The sequence below is a fragment of the Elaeis guineensis genome, chromosome 16 (genome assembly GCF_000442705.2).
Source record: "Elaeis guineensis isolate ETL-2024a chromosome 16, EG11, whole genome shotgun sequence".
In the NCBI taxonomy this organism is placed as follows: Eukaryota; Viridiplantae; Streptophyta; class Magnoliopsida; order Arecales; family Arecaceae; genus Elaeis; species Elaeis guineensis.
Genome location: NC_026008.2, coordinates 2,595,679 through 2,613,338, shown reverse-complemented (window position 1 = coordinate 2,613,338; position 17,660 = coordinate 2,595,679). Strand labels below are relative to the sequence as shown.

Genomic DNA, 17,660 nt, shown 5'->3' with positions numbered 1-17,660 from the left:
AACAGGAGTGGATTCGTCATATGCCAGATTCCGACCGTACCGCGGGTTGATCCGGTGTCAGGCGTCTCATAAATGCCAAGCGATTTGGACGTCTAGTCGGTGTCAGATGTCACGTCGGCGTCAGGTGTCAGACGTCGCGTCTTGTCGTCGGCAGACGTTATGTCGGTGTCAGAAGATCGGGTGCCGGACGATACGGTGTCAGACGATCGGATATCCGGCGCCGATGGTGGGAGCGCGGGGCGCTGTCAGGCGTCCCATCGGGAACGCGAATCGGCGCGGTGGCATAAATGCGAAACCGCATCCCCGCGTGCCGCGTGTCGAAGGTGGTTGGCCGGCGCCACCCTCATTTAATATGGGCGGTGCGGCCGTCCCGGGATGGGGCACGCCGAATCCTCAGGCCATCCGGAGGCCGCCACGTGTCGCGCATCCATGGAGCTTCGATCGGCACGGAGTCATCTCGGCCGTCGGACGGCCCTATATATATAGGGCCATCCGAACCCGAGACCTTACTATTGCCATTTTGCTGCCGAAACTCTGTCCGGGCGATTTCTCAGTCGTCGCGGGCAGAGCTTTCCTGCTTCCAGAAGAGTTCTTCTGGTTCGTGGTCTCCCCTTCGTCCTCCTCTTCTTCTTCTTCGCCTCTCCTTCTCTTCACCTCTCCTTCTTCTTTGTTCGGTTTCGGTATAATGGCCGGGAATCCGACTCGGGGAGCTCGGTCGGGAAATCCGACTGACGACTCCCGGTCGACTCCGGAAGTTGAGGTTTCCTCGCTTTCGGGGCCGAATGTTGATCAGCTTCGGGAGCAATATTGCATCCCGGAGCAGTTTCAACTATCCGCCCCAGGGGCCGGCGGTCGGGTTAACAGCCCTCCGCCCGGCCAGCTGGCGCTGTACGTCGAGGACCTTCGCACGGATCTTCGGTTCCCGATTCCGGAGTTCGTCCGGAATCTTCTGAACTATTACGGACTCTGTTCGGCGCAACTAGCGCCGAACTCCGTCCGTCTCATAATCAGTTTTGCGCTGTTGTGTCAGCTCTTGCCGACCAACCCTCGCATTTCTCTCTTCCGGGCCTTCTTTGTGCTCCGACCCCACCCTAAAGCCCGAGGGTGGTGGCTCTTCAACCCCCGGAAGGGCCTTTCCTTCATCACTGGTCTTCCATCGTCCATCCATGGGTGGAAGAACCAGTTTTTCTTTGTTTCTTCTCCATCTTCTTGGGGCTTTCCTTCCCACTGGGGCGTGCCCCGAACCGAAGCCAATGACAACAGCCGGGTGGAAGCGGACGATCGGGAGGACTTCCACCGACTAAAAGATATGTCGGTCCCGAAGCAGAGGGAGCTTGTTACCGAACAAGCTCTCTATGACGCCGGCTTAAGCTTGGTCCCCCGACTAGGTATCGCCCGATCTCCCGGTCTCCTTTTCATCCGGCCCTTAGTCCGGTTCTTTAATTAACACCTTTGTTGGTATCGCAGGGACACCTCCAAGAATGCGGCCGACAGATGCGGAGATTCGGCAATTCGCGACAAGAAAGAGGCCAGCATCGGGGGCCGGACCTTCGCGCCCTCCAAAGAGGCCTGCTCCAGCGGCGCCGATCGTCGAAGCGTCGGTGACCGATCAGTCAGAGCCCGTGATCGCGCTCGCGGCTCCGGCGGCGCGACGGAGGAGGGGCCGGTGGAAGAAGCGGTCGAAGGAACGTCGGCGGCATCACTGGAGGCGGTGGAGCCGGATGTCGTTCGGGAAACCGAACATCATCCGGCGGCGTCTGTGGCCGCAGCGGGGGGTGCTGGTTCTACTTTGAGCATCCCCTCGCTGCCGGTTCCGTCTGTCGGGGCGACTGATCGAGGGAAAGCCCCGATGGACCCCGCGGACGAGACAAGGTCGGGGAGCCGCTCTGTGCCGCCCAGCGCACAATTCTCCAAAGGGGCGTCGGCGTTGGCCGACCACAACCTGACGAGGAGGTTGTGCCAGGGGATCCTACTCCCGGCCGACGTGGAGTCGCTGAGGTCTCGGCAAGTGACCGAGATGTTGTCCAAGTTCTACCCGACCATAGTCGAGGTAAGTTTTGCATCACCTTCTTTTTCCTTAGAAATTTTTCTCATTATGTGATCCTGACGAAGCATTTGCAACGGCAGCTGATCTACACAATGTCGGAGCTCGAGGCCGGATACCGGAGGTTCGGGAACGTCCGGGCGGCATGGAAGGAGAGGTCGGCGGCGGCCGAAGCCGAGAAGGCAATGTTGGTCGACCATCTACAGCAGTCGGCCGATCGGGAGGCCAAGTTGGTAGACGAGGTCTCCCGGCTCGGGTCCGAGCTAAGGTCGGCCAAGAAGGAGGCCAGACATAAGGGTCGGGCCGTGCGTCGTCTGCGGCATGAGCGGGACGGCGTTGCCGCCGAACTCCAAAGCGAGCGCGAGCAGCTTCGGGTTAGCCTGGAGAAGCTTGCTAAGGCTGAGGAGGAGCTTTCGATCGCCCAGGCCGATACCGACATAGCGAAGGCGGAGGCAGAGTCGGCGAAGGACGCGCTCAGCAGGGCGGAAGAAGAGGCAAGGTCGGCGAAGGAGTCGGCCGACCGGGCGGTTGAAGACTTCCGGGCCTCCGACCAGTATCGGGAGGAGATGCTCGAGTCGGGCTTCGCCTCGTACCGGGTGGGGTACGAGGACGGTCGGGATGCGGTCCGGGCCTTGTACCCGGAGTTGGACCTCAGCAGCATCGTCCCACCGGGGGCCGAGGGGGAAGCCACCGAGGAGATGGCCGACCAGCCATCGGGAGGCGTCGTCGCTGCGGAGGAACCCGTCCCAGAGCAAGCGGCACCGACTGCCAGTCCCCCACCGACCGAAGGACCAGCTTCAGCCGTCGACCCAGCTCCGATCGTGGCCGACACACCAGTCATCCCCGATCTCCCGTCGGTCGAGGAGATCGACTCAGAAGGGTGATCGGGCCTTACCGACTTTCTTTTGCTTTTTCTGTTTTTTGAAATACTTGTAATCGGGCCTCGACCCAACTTTGTAAACCTTCTTTGAATGAAAACTTTGAATGAAAACTTCTTCCGCTTTCCCTTTGTCTACTTCTTTCAAATGTATGGCTGAATGCCTTAGTGAGTCACTAACTTATGTAAGTCGCTAACTCACATAAGTCGGTAGGACGTTCGGCAACTCGTGCCGCTACGAAGGTGGGGTAAGTCCCGACTTTGGATCGGCTTCTGATAGTCGAGGTCGTCAGTCGGGCGCGTCTGTTGAGTCGGGAGCCGATCGAACGTGGCAAAGGTTCGGTAGTCGGGTCTCCCCTGACGCGTTCAGTCGAATGTCGTCCGGCGCATTGTCGGGTGAACGACAACAAGTCGGATCCCGATGCTCTTGCGTCGGGTATTCATGATGTGTCTTTTGATATACGGTGGTAAGCCGAATATCGTCCGGTCGTGGCTCGGTCGGCAAGTCGTAGATGCGACTAAGGTCGCGTTGTGCGATAGACGGTGTTAAGCCGAATATCCTTCGACCGGCCGTAGCTCGGTCGGGAGTCGCGACGTCAGTCGCGTAGGCTTTTCGCCTCTCTTTGGTCGGGGCTCGATCAGCTTGTTAGCCGATGGTTTGGCCCGAAAGTCCGACCGTAGGAGTGTCAACTCCTGTCAATGCAGATGCATCGGTCCTCGCAAGAGTCCGATGTGTCGTCGAAGGTCGAAGGAGTGTAACTCCCGTTCATATGAGCGCATCGGTCCTTGTAAGGGTCCGATGTATCGTCGACCGTCGAAGGAGTGTCAACTCCCGTCCGTGTAGATAAGTCGGTCCTCGCAAGAGTCCGATGTATCGTCGACCGTCGAAGGAGTGTCAACTCCCGTCCGTGTAGATAAGTCGGTCCTCGCAAGAGTCCGATGGGTCACCGGCGGTAAAGTCGTCGGCTTGAGGCGGATACCGAGTCCAAGTCGGTATGTCGGGGCTTGGCCTTGATAAGCGCCGATCATTAGTCGAAGAGTTAAAACTCCGAGATTTCAAACCGAATTCGTATTCCGACTGAACAATTACAAAGTTCACGGGTAATACAACTTCAAGTTGTCGGCGTTCCAAGTCCGGGGAATGGTTTTCCCCTCAAGGGTTTCCAGTCGGTAGGCTCTCGGACCATAAGTGTCTGCTACTTTGTAGGGTCCTTCCCAATTTGGAGCCAACTTCCCTTGGTCCAAGGGCTTCGAGACTTCCGCCTTCCTCAAGACCAAGTCGCCAGGCCTGAAGAGCTTCGGTCTGACCTTGGCGTTGTAATACCGAGCGACCCTCTGTCGGTACGAAGCCATGCGAATTTGAGCCTCGTCTCGCAGTTCGGGGAGGAGGTCTAGGTCGGCCCTCCGACTCTCAGAGTTGCCCGGCTCTTGATACCGCTCGACTCTTGAAGATGGCAGTCCGATCTCGAGCGGGATCATGGCCTCCGTTCCATAGGCCAAACTGAAAGACGACTCTCCGGTCGGAACGCGGGGGGTCATTCGGTAAGCCCACAGAATGGAGCCTAGCTCGTCGACCCAGAGGCCTTTGGCTTCGTTTAGTCGGGTCTTGAGTCCGTGGAGCAAGGTCCGGTTGGTCACCTCGACCTCGCCGTTGGACTGTGGGTGCCCGACTGAAGTCAGTCGGTGCTTGATGTGGAACCTGACGCAGAAGTCTCTGAAGTCCTGGTTGTCGAATTGCCGTCCATTGTCGGTGACGATCGTATGCGGCAACCCGAACCTGAAGATGGACTTCTGGATAAAGTCCTCCATCTTCCGCTCGGTAATCTGTACCAGGGGCTCAGCCTCGACCCATTTGGTGAAGTAGTCGATGGCGACGGCTATGAACTTCCTCTGACCCGACGCTGGTGGAAAAGGACCGAGAATATCGACCCCCCACTGGGCGAAGGGCCATGGAGCGATAATAGGAGCAATTTGGCTGGCCGATTGGTGTTGAATGTTGGCGTACTTTTGGCATGGCTCGCATCTCCAGACCAACTCGGCCGCATCCTTCTTCATGGTAGGCCAGTAGTAGCCCTGTCGCAAGACCTTGTAGGCCAGGGACTTGCCCCCCAAGTGGTTCCCGCAAATTCCTTCGTGAACCTCTCGGAGAGCGTAGTCGGCGTCGGTCGGTCCCAAGCACCTAAGCAGGGGAAGGGAGAACGACCTCTTGTAGAGTCGGCCATCCATGATGACATATTGAGAGGCCGACCATCGGAGTCGCTTGGCCTCCGCGGGATCTTCGGGGCCGATCCCGTCGGTCAGATATCGAATGATCGGGTCCATCCAACTTGGTTCGGCCGTTAGCTGCTGTACTTCTTCGACCCGATCGATGCTCGACTGCTCGATGTTCTCCACGAACATCCGACCCAAGGAGTCGTAAGCCGAAGTCGCCAGTCTGGAAAGTGCGTCAGCACGGGCGTTCTCCGACCTAGAGATGTGGGAAATTTCAAAATACCTGAGGCGTGCCACGAGATCCTTCACTTTCTGAAGGTATTTGACCATGGTCGGATCTCGCGCCTCGAATTCGCCCTTGACCTGCCCCACGATCAGCTGAGAGTCGGAGAATGCTCGGAGGCTGTCGACGCCCAGCTCTTTCGCCATCCTCAAGCCAGCGAGGAGTGCCTCGTATTCGGCTTGGTTGTTGGAGGCCTTGAAGTCGAACCGGAGGGCGTACTCGGTGACCACCCCATCCGAATTCGTGAGCAGGAGCCCGGCCCCGCTTCCCTGAGCGTTTGAGGCTCCGTCGATGTGGAGTACCCAGGTGGAGATCGGGTCTGGCTCAGAGACCGCATCTCGTCCCGGGTCTTCAGCTCCCGACCCTCGGTCGGTTGTCGGGCATTCGGCGATGAAGTCGGCCAAGACCTGAGCCTTCAAGGCGGGCCTTGGTCGGTACTGAATGTCGAACTCGCTGAGCTTCATCGCCCACTTCGCGAGTCGTCCAGATGTATCGGGTCGGCGCAATATCGCCCTCAGGGGCTGGTTGGTGAGCACCACTATGGCGTGGGCCTGGAAGTATGGACGGAGTCGTTGCGCGGAGACGGTCAGGGCGAAAATCATCTTTTCCATCTCCGAGTATCTGGCCTCGGCGCCGTGGAGCACCTTGCTGGTGTAGTAGATAGGCTGATGGGTTCGGCACTCGTTTTCTCGGACGAGCACCGAACTGATCGCCTCAAAAGATGTGGCCAAGTAGAGGTACAAGGTTTCTCCGACCTGCGGCTTTACGAGCAGCGGCGGGGAAGCCAAGTACTTCAGGTCTTCGAAGGCCTGTTGGCACTCATCCGACCAAGAAAAATCATTTGCGTGACGCAAAGTTTTGAAAAACGGGAGGCACCTTTCAGCTGATCGAGAAATGAATCGGCTAAGAGCGACGATTTTTTCGTTCAGCTGTTGGACCTCCTTCTTGGTGTTCGGATGACGCATGTCGAGGATTGCCTTTATTTTCTCAGGGTTGGCCTCAATCCCTCTCTGAGAAACGAGGAATCCGAGGAACTTCCCTGAGGTCACCCCAAAAGCGCACTTGGTCGGGTTGAGCTTCATTCGGTGTCGTCGAAGGGTGCGGAAGGTCTCCTCGAGATCCTGAACATGATCCGGGATCTGCGCACTCTTCACCAGCATGTCGTCCACGTATACCTCCATGTTGCGCCCGATCTGATCTTTGAAGACCTTATTGACAAGTCGCTGGTAGGTGGCGCCGGCGTTCTTCAGTCCGAAGGGCATCACTCGATAACAGTAAAGGCCCTTGGGAGTCACGAACGCGGTATGCTCCTCGTCTTCAGGCGCCATCCGGATCTGGTTGTATCCGGCAAAGGCGTCCATGAAGCTGAGCAGTCGGAATCCCGACGTCGCGTCCACCAGCTGGTCGATCTTGAGAAGTGGGAAGCTATCCTTTGGGCAGGCTCGGTTGAGGTCGGTGTAGTCGAAGCAAATCCTCCACTTCCCGTTGGCTTTTTTGACCATGACAACATTGACGAGCCAATCGGGATATGTGGATTCTCGGATGAAGCCCGCTTCGAGTAGCTTGTCCACTTCTTCGTCGATGGCCCTCTGCCTCCCTGGAGCGAAGGACCTTTTCTTCTGCCTCACCGACCTCATCGTTGGGTCGATGTTGAGTCGGTGGGTTATGGTTTCTGGGGGGATGCCCGACATATCTGCTGCCGACCAAGCAAATATGTCGGCATTAGCCGTCAGCAGCTTCGTCAGTCGGCGTCGTTCTGGGTCGGGCAGTTGAGACCCGACCCAAACCTTCCTGTCAGGACTTTCTCCTATCGGGATCGCCTCGAGCTGCTCGGCCAGTGAACCTCGCTCTTCCTCCTCCCGTTGGTCCAGCTTGTCGATAGTCAGGGAGCCCTTCGACTCGTCGTTTTGAGCGGAGATCTGGAAGCACCGTCGGGCGAGCTGTTGATCCCTGCGCATCTCCTCGATTCCGTTTTTTGTCGAGAACCGAACGAGAAGATGGTACGTCGAGACGATCGCCTTGAGGGCGTTCAGTCCGGGTCGTCCAAAGATGGCGTTGTAGGCCGAAAGAACTTGGACGACCGCGAAAGTTAAGTGGACCGTGCTTTGCCGTGGTTCGGTGCCGGCCGTCACGGGCAGGGTAATTTCTCCCTCTGTCGTGACGGCGTCTCCGGCAAAGCCGATCAAGGGCATGGAGACCCTCTTAAGTCGGTCAGTTGACAGTTGCATCCGGAAGAAGGTCGAGTAAAACAAAACATTTGTCGAACTTCCATTATCAACAAAAATTCGTTTTACATCATAATTTGCTATTGTCGCCGACACAACAACAGCATCGTCGTGGGGAGTTTGGATGCCCCGAACGTCGTCCTCCGTAAAGGTGATTACGTCGTCCGGGCGCGGCTTTTTCGTCGGCTCCCCTCCCGCAGGCGTCCCCGGGCCCAGCCGCTTGGAGATCATGTTGATGACTCCGGCCGTGCTGATTGGTCGCCGCTTCTTCAGTCGACTGGGGTCGTCGATCGGCAACTGGTTGGGTCGGCGGACCCTTCCGAAATTTGCCGAGATACCCCTGACGGATGAGAGCTTCGATCTCATCCTTCAGCTGGATGCACTGCTCGGTGTTGTGGCCGTGGCCTCGATGAAATCGGCAGTACTTCCGACGGTCGAGGCCTTTTGCCTTCAGAGGCGGAGGCCGTCGCAGGTATTCTTCCCCCTCGATCTCCATTAAAATCTGTGCACGAGGAGCGGAGAGAGGAGTGTAGGAGTCATACCTGGGGCGTGCCGGCCTCGGAGTCTGTTGCCGGGGTGACTTTTGGATTCGTCGGGGTGGCGAGACCCGACTATCGGTCGGGGGCCTGCTGGGCTCGGCAGGCTCCCTACCTTTCCTTCGCTTCTCTTTCGGGCATCTAGGCTCGGCCAAGCGTCGGTCGGATGCTCCTTCGTCCGCGCGCATATACTTGTATGCGCGCTCCAGTAGCTCGGCATATGTCCGGGGGAGGGTCTTGTCTAGAGAGTAGGTGAATCGAGGCGCCCTCAGGCCCCGCTTCATGGCTGAGATAGCCATATCTTCGTTGAGGTCCCGGACCTCAAGCGTGGCCGTGTTGAATCGCGCCACGAAGTGTCGGAGCATCTCATTTTCCCCCTGTTTGACGGAGAAAAGGCTGTCCGACGTTCGCGGCGGCTTTCGGCTGGTGCTGAAGTGGGCCACGAAGGAGTGCTCGAGCTGCCCGAAGGAGTGGATGCTTCCCGATCGAAGATCGGAGTACCAGGCCCTGACAGCCTTGCGGAGTGTGGCGGGGAAGCCGATGCAAAAAAGAGCGTCGGTTGCCCCTTGAATCGTCATGAGAGCTTTGTAGCTCTCCAGATGGTCGATTGGGTCGGTGGAGCCATCGTATGGCTCCACGTGCGGCATCTTGAACCGACTGGGAATCGGTTCGTCGAGAACTAGTCGGGAGAGAGGTTGGGCGGTTTGGAAGTCGACGTCATTCGAAGACTTCTGGCCGTCCATCTGCAACTGGGCGAGTCGGCGGTCGATTTCCTCGAACCGGCGCTCGTAGTCGTCCGCTCGTCGATGCTGGGAGACCCCGGGAGTGGAGTCTCCAGAAGATTCCGAGAGGGAGGCCGACGGCGTGCGCGGTCGTTTCTCCTTCCTCGCCCGTTCCAGCGGGGAAAGAGAGGGCTGCTGGGACCGTCGGTCATCACGCCAGGGCCGCTCCTCTTCTCCGCGGGAGCACTGTTGAGGGCGCTCGCGCGGAGGCGACGGGGATCGGCGCGGTCGTCGGCGGCTGCTCCTGGAGGGCATCGGACGGGCCGCCGGTTGTTGCTGGAGGCTCTTGACTGCGTCCGTCAGTACAGTCATCTGCCGCACGATGGCCGCGATCTGCGCCTCCGTGGTCACCGCGGGGTGTGGAGAGCTGGGCTCCGCCGCCGGCGGTGGCGGGGAGGCCCCTTCCCGGCGGGAAGAGCGCCTTGCCGATCCGGTGATCCTCGATCGCTGAGCTCTTGTCTTTGTCATTCTGCCCCCCTACCTGGCGCGCCAATCTGTTGCGGCCAATCGCCTCGTCGTCCGATCGTCGGGGGACGTGCACCTGCAAAAACGAGAAGTCCACACTGACCGGAGACGGCTCCGGCGGGGACCCTCCGACGGTCAAGTCAGAGAGGTGACTGGGCAACAGTGAAATGAAGACAGAGAGCTCGATCGAGGGAGAGAGAGGGAGAGAGGAGCGAGCCTGTGGGTTTGGAGTCTAGAAGTGGGGGGAGCGGATCCCTTGCACTGTTGCCTTCCCCGATTTATATAGTGGAGCACGGTATGGCACCGTCATTAATGGCGCAGACAAGTGAGGAATTGTCAACTCACTGTAGATTGTCAGAGTTGCCGTGAAAGTATCATGTCGCCGTGGGGCTGTCAAATCACTAGGGTTGACAAAGCCCTAGGCGGGACAATGCCCCTAGGTGGCAGCGCGGCATGCCGCTGTCAGAACTGACAAGGTCTGGCGGTTGTACGGCGATCAGAGGAGTCGACCGACCCTAGGTCGGTAGCCAGCTGAGTGGCGTCGGGCTCCTCCGTTGGTCGGCGAGTTTTATGTGAGTCGGCCATCAGACCTCCCGGTTCAGTCGGTCGGGAAAGGTGCGCCCGACATATCCTTAGTCGGTCGTGAGCCGATGATTGGCCGGTGATGGCGTCAGTCGGTCGGTCCGACCGTCAATCGGTCGGTCGGTCCGACCGTCCATCGGTCGGTCGGTCCCTCCGGCCATCGGTCGGTCGGTCGGTGGGTATTCCCCAACAGTTATTAAATCTCACTTGGTATAAACTCACAATCTTTAAATAGAACTTGATCAATCTTTCTAGTAAGAAAGAAATCTATTTGACTAGTATTCTGCTTTTAAAGTTATCAAGTGAGAATCCTTCTTTTTAAAGCAAGTGTTAGCTAATAATAGGTCATATGCCATCATAAACTCCAAAATGGCATCTTCTTCCTCATTTTTATCTCCGAAAAAAGAAATCCCATACACCCTTTAAAAAAAAAATCTGTATTATATTTCCCCACATGACCATTCAAATCTCCTATGATAAATATTTCTCAAGAATCTCTTGAATTGATCCATCCAGATCCTCCCAAAAGCGTTGCTTTGTAGCATCATCCGATCCTACTTGCAAAGCAAAAGCACTATTGATATTAATAAACTCATCTCCTAACACTAATTTTATCACTATTTCAAGGTTTTAAATTCTGTGGAATGCAGGTGTCCCAAATTCACTAGAGAACGGGATGCCCCATTGTTCCATCCCATCCGGTAGCTATCCCGATCATGCATCGTCGTAGATATCCTTCGTCTCTCTTCATTTCTTTTCTTTCTTTTTTCTTTTCTTTCCTTCTTTTCTCTCTCTTTCTTCCACTTTTCTTTCTTTCCTTTTCTTTTTCTTTCTTTTCTTGTCCCTTCCTTTCTTTTTTCCTTCTTTCCCTTTCCTTTTTCCTTGTTTCCTTCTTTGCTTTTTCCTTTATTTTTTTTGCTTCTTCTTTCCTTTCACTTTTTCTTTTTTTCATCTTTGCTTTCTTTCTTTCCTCCTCCCCACACGTGAATGGGTTTCCGACTCTCAATCCCATCTTCGTCTTGTTTTCTCATAGGAATAGGATGGAACTGAAAAAAAATTATCACATGGTAATAAGTATGCATGTAGAAATTTCAAAAACAAATACGCAGCAGAAAAAAATTTCAGATCTAAATACTTTTAAATCTAATTAGTTCTAATCTAATTAAACATGCATGGAGATCATATCTCAATTCTAGGCATCATCATTACATTAGCAAGATTATGATCTAAGCTAATCAAGATCCAATCTTTACCTTTGCGCGAATAGTTTTTCATCGCGATCTGAAATCCGTAAATGTCTTCGAGATTTCTTGAAGACGCACGTGTCCGGCCTCTACAGGTATCCATACAAGACTGATCTTGATCAAGAAAATCCGAAGACCATCGGGGTGCTAGCTTCCTTGCAGGTTCTCTCTCCCTTCAAACTAAAATCTGGCTTCTTCTTTCTTTTCTTCTCAAGAAATTAGGAAGAAGACTTTTGTGGAGAGGATGGAAGAGGAGAGGAAGAAGAGGGGGCGGATTAAAGCCCGTTTTTGATCCCTTCCTCATTCCATTATTTATAAACGCCACGCCCCCTTATCCATCTATCTTATCCTTTTGATTTTGAATCAAATTCAAATATTAGAAGTTTGAATCAAATTCAAACCTTTAAAAACCAGATTAGGATATAGAGATAAAAGAGAAAGGAGAAAAACTCCCAGAGGTGTGCGTCCAACCCTTGGACACGCCCCTCTTTCTCTCTTCTTATTTTTCACACACGCACAAGAGGCATGGCCCTCTTCTGCACCCCTCTTCTCGTAGGCGTATGGGATGAAAGAGAGGAGTCCCAATCCAATTGAGATCTCAATTTCTAACCCTAATTGAACTTAGTTTGAATCGAATCCAATTTCAAATTCAATTGGGTTTAGTCAGATCCAAATTTGACTACGACTAGATTCAAAATGAACCAAATTAAATCCAATTTAATTTGTATTAAGCCCAATCTTTAATTAAGTGATCAAATCAAATAATTAATAATTAATTCAGCAACAATTGCTAATTGTTCTTCCTCTAACTCACTAATCTTTTGTAAGTCCTCTTTTATAACTTTTACAACTCAATCCAATCATCAATCAAGTTGATCATTGTATCCATCTATGAATCGAATTCGCAATTCAATTATTCGATCAAGTCAAAACCCCTTTTACGTATAACTCCATAAATTCTATTATGTCTGGTAGTGAAACATCATGATCTCCATCATAAATATCATTGAAACTCCTTTCAATAGATTGAAACAATTCCAACTCACTCAATAAGAATTATTGACTATCAATTAATTCTCACGGATCTCACAATCCACTAGTGACGCCTAGCAATATGTAATGACAACCCAACAGAACGAAAGAGTCTAAACATCTGAGTATAGTTAACATGTGATTCAATTCTTCTATCGTGAGTCCCAATAAGATGGAGATTATGAAAAACTCGTCAAACCCCTGTTGGATGCATATCCTATAAGCCAATCTGACAAATACATTGTATTATTCTAGGGCACAAAGTTATACTTAAAACATTGATTTGATCAATAAATGGATAGTTTTTATCAAGGTTTGCCATACCGTGCCGAACCGGCCGGTACAACCTGTATCGTACCGTACCAACAGAGAACCGGCACGATTCGATCGATAAATTCGGTACACTGATGGTACGGAAGAAAAAAAGAGAGAGAGAGAGGAGAGGGAGGTAGGTGGGAGCTATCGGAGGCCGGCGGTGGCCGGCTGCGACCGTCGGAGGGCTTTCGAGCCCCGTATCACCCAATAAGGCTTTCAAGAGAGTGAGAAAGAAAGAGAATGCTCGGGAGGGAGGGACCTACCGAACGGATGGTACCTCCATCACGAAGCCCTCAATGGTCGATGTGCCAACACCGATGGCCTGAGGACGGTCGAGCGTGCGGAATCCCTCGCGGCTCCGCCCCCTTCTTTTTCAAAACAAACGGTCCTCTGTTTTGATTTTTCTTTTTTTTTTGTTTTAAACTCATGAAGTCGCCAACTGAAGTCGGCAATCCAGTTGCAGACTTAAGGAAGTTTTTTAAAAAAAAGACAAAAATCATGAAACCGACAAACTATTTGCCGGCTTCACTTAAACTAAGTTTTCTAAAAAAACTTGCGAAATAGGGGCAAAGCCCCTGTTTCACGCTCGCAGCGCAGCACGCATGGACTACGCCCTCTGGCGGCCATGACAACTAGTCGGAGGCCATCCGACGGCCTCGCCGGCTCCTTTCCCTCCCTCTTTTTCTTTCTTTTTCCTCTCTCTATCTCTCTCTCTCTTTTCTTCTTTCGATTCGGGTCCACTTGCCTTCGTCTGTTCGGTACGGTACGAAATCATACCAAACCGTACCGCCAATCAATCGATACGATCGATGGTACCGATTCAGCATACTTTGATTTTTATTTTTTATTCAACTGTAATATGTCCTTAAATCGTCCAAGAAATTAATGCTTAAGATACATATTCTCAAAGAGTTGAGAATTAAAGACATGTATAATTAATTTCTAAATTGCTACCAGTCATAGTATCATCATGAGGATGGTGATCGATGCAGATAGACTGATGCACAGATCGCTTCTTTTGCGGTATACGAGTCTCTAGTTTATAGTGTAGAGATATTGAGCGACAAGTGCGGATAGTTGTTAAAGAACTAGTACTGAGCATGACCATACGAGAGATAACATAAATTTTTACTCAATCGTCAGTGATCATCTTGATGCTATAGTTATCTGAGTATTCTTTTGACCTGTGGTGGCACGACTGTTCACAGTGAAGCTACTGAAATTTAACTGCACAGAAACATGACCTCTTAGCCACTTGAGTCCTGATTATATATGTTGGCGACAGTTAGTCCACAGTAAGAACAGGATGTGCATCTAGATGGAATCTATCGATCTTGAAAAAGAGGAATAATCCTATAAGATTGAAAAAGCTAAGTCCTTAAGTCTGTAGCCACAGCAGTGTGATTGATGAAAAAAAATTTCCATAAGAATTACTATTAGACTTGATCTGATTGAATCTATCATATAACTAATATCGAGGTTTGATGATTTATCCACGACCTACCATCTGGTTAGAACTCACGATAAAAGGACTGAATCACATGAGAACTACATCTAAAGATTCCTTTTTGGTTCTGTTGGATCGCCACTATATACTGCTAGGTTCACTAATAGATTGTGAGAGCTCTCTGGAATTATTCTGGATCGATAATCCTTATTGAGCAAGAGTGGAATCATTCTGACCCATTGAAAAAAATTTCAATGATACTATGATAGAGATCATGGTATATATCTCATTACCAGACAATTGAACCTATGAGGTCACACAACAAAGGGATTTGATCTGGATTAAACAATTGAGCTTATGAAATCATAATTAGGTTAAAAAAAATCCTATTGGGTTTAGGAGAACCTTGCTAGCACATGATTAAACCCAATTCCACTTTTTAGACTTGGATTACTTATTTGATAAGAATTAATTCGAGTCATTACATGCATTCAACTTAAATGAATTAGATTCAATGGGCTCCAAATGTTGGCTGCCCAATGGGTTAGGATCAAGTCAAGATAGGAGCCTAATCCCCTAACTAACTAACTCACTCCTTGATCAAGATGAGGCGCCACTTGATATGATCAAGATGGGGCGCCACATGGTGGAATACCATGTAAGAAGGAAAGGAAGAGAGGGGTGGACGCCCTCCTCTCTTTTTTCATGTGAAAAATTCCTAAGTGGGCGCCAAGAGTTGGTGGCCCCTTGTCCTTATTAGGCGTGTATTAGGGAGGTCTTTTAGAACGATTAAAATAGGAATCCAAATGCGATTAGGATTAATCTTTTAAACTAGATTTGTTTTTGGTTAGGACTCAAACTAACCATCTATTTAAAGGACCCAACCCTTGGTCCTTAAAACAGAATTTCAGATCACAAGATAGCACCTCCTTAGCCTCCACACGCCCCTTTCTTCCGCTTCACGTCCTCACGTCCAAAATTGTTTTGGGCGTCCCACCATCCAATGCCTAAGATTGGTTGGGTGTCGCCTCTCTTCCATCTGGTTTCTAGTTCTTGATTGTTACAAGATCAAGAAAGAAAAATCAAGAAGAAAAGAAAAAGGAAGATCAAAGAAAAGATCAAAGGTTGATCAAAGGATCACAGGCTTGATTCAAATACGCAGGAAAGATCTAACTTAGAGAAAAAGGATCTTCATTAAAAGGATCGATCCAAGTTGATTCTGAGTGGATACCTATAGAGGTCAGACATTTGTGTGGCTAAGAAAGAACCTGTTCATCTTCCAGATCCAGATTTGAAGAAAGAAAAAACGAAATAGATATGTGATACGATCACATATTTTATTTTCAGTATAAAATCAGCATGTGTTAATTTCTGCATATAAACTATATCCCTAGGTGCTTTGTTCTATGCATGCATGTCCTAGATTAAAAGGTGTTTTAATCTATTATTCCGCTGCATCATTTCAAAAAGAAATTTTTGAAATCCACATGATGCACATCCTACGAAATTCCAACAGTGGTATCAAAGCCACAGATTTTTATATGCATGAGATTAGCATATATATTTTGAAAAGGATTTTCAAAATCTGATTTTTTCTAATGCATGAGATGTATGGATGTTTGATTTAGATCTGAAAATTATTTCAAATCTGATTTCTTGTTCATATATGAGATATATGAAGGCATGCATAGATCTAAAAATTGTTCTAGATCTGTTTTTAATTCGCATATGTAATATATGGATACATGCATAAATCTGAAAATTAAATTAGATCTGATTTATGATTCATATATGAGATGTTTGATTGCATATCAAGGTCTGAAAAATAGTTTAAATCTGATTTATGATTCATATATGAGATGTATGATTGTATGTCAAGATCTGAAAATAAATTTAGACCTGTTTAAAGTTCATATATGAGATATATGATTGTATGTTTGAAGCTGAAATTAGTTTCAAGATCAAAACTTACTTTTTATGCAAAAAATTTAGATCTGAAATTTAGTTTTAAGATCTGAAATTTGTATTTGTGCATAAAGGTTTGGTCATCGATAGATCAAACTATGTCATGTAATTAGATTACACCTAGGATTTTTCATTTGATCATAATGGGTCTAAATCGATTTAGCAGTTGATCAAACCGAGTCAAGTGTTGAATAGGGTTAGGTCAATAGAGATTAAGATCATATAATTATTGTTGATCAAATCGATTAACACTCATGTATAGAATTGATTAATCTAAGGACCTAATTCAGTTTGATGACTTGAGCCTGATTTGCTTAAGCAAACCTATTTGGGCCAATTGCCAATTAGTGTCTAAGGCAAGTAATTGAGAGATTGCTACTTAGTTAGGACCCTTGATCTAATCAAAAAGGAGCCTCCCACCGATCTCCACTTATCTGGCCAATTTGAAAGATTGAGTCTTGAATATGATTGCTTTAGCCCATGCTAATTAGATCAGTCATTTAACGACTGATTATATGAGACCTAAACCTAATCTCCTCATGAATATTAAGTCTAGAGGTCTTCCACCATTGTAGATGTACGGGCATGCTACTGGTGTTGATTGTTCTCGACTGATCACAGTGGTTCAGTTGCATCGGGAACACAACCACTCTATTAGCAAAGAGTTGCTCCAGGGTAAAGATGGAGTTGGACCCAATAACTGTCAAATGAGGGACCCAATGATGACTTTGCATCTGCTTGTGAACGGTGGGTCAGACTTAATTAAGGAGTGTAGTCAATAACTGTCAGATAAGTCCACATAACTTAGAGATCAAATCGCTGCAACATACTTAGAAAAGTATATGGACAACAAGTTGTCCATGCATCGGTGTACATGTGACCAATAACTGTCAGGTGAGGTACATGGCATGGTGGGACCGCAGCACCTATTAGAAATTCAGTTATCGCACTAGGATTTTTCGCTTCTCCTCCGAAGTGTAAGGATCTGAAAAAATAGTGGGAGTCTATTTGCTTCTCAAAATCCTAAGAGAAAATATAAAATTTAAGTACAAATGTCTAACTTGAATATCTACTCTTGCAATTAAATCACACCAGCTTCGAACCCTCTAGCCCGCATCCTTAAGTCCAATCATTTAACTGGAACTAATTTTAAAGACTGGCTCAAAAACCTCAAGATTATCTTGATATCCGAAAAATTAAGATATGTACTTAACCAGAACCCTCCAGTTTTACCAAACCATCCTAGTACTGAGCAGAGAGCAGCATTTGATAAATGGATGGATGATGACAGTCAAGTTAAATATTATGTGCTGGCTTCCATGTCAAACATATTGCAAAGCCAACATGAGCATATGCTTACTGTCAGAGCTATGATCACTCACCTGCAAGAGTTGAATAATGAGCAAAGCCACACTGCATTTTGAAGTATCTAAGAGGCTCTTCAACGTGAAGATGCGCGAAAGATAGTCAGTCCATGAACATTGTATGACAATGATCTAGGATTTTGAGAAGCTTAAGAAGCTCAAGCTAAATATGCAAAAAAAATTACAAATGGATTTGATCCTGCAATCCTTTACGAGTTCATATAGTCAATTTATTATGAATTTTCATATGAACAAGTTGGACTGCACTATACCCGAACTAGTCAATAT

At 49.6% G+C, this 17,660-nt stretch overlaps 1 protein-coding gene across 2 annotated transcripts in view; it reads right to left on the bottom strand.

Moving 5' to 3' along the window:
- The window catches only part of LOC105034030 (protein ACCUMULATION AND REPLICATION OF CHLOROPLASTS 6, chloroplastic), a 50,336-nt gene that overhangs the window by 18,273 nt on the left and 14,403 nt on the right, over positions 1-17,660 (bottom strand). The gene's annotated exons all lie outside the window — the stretch shown is intronic.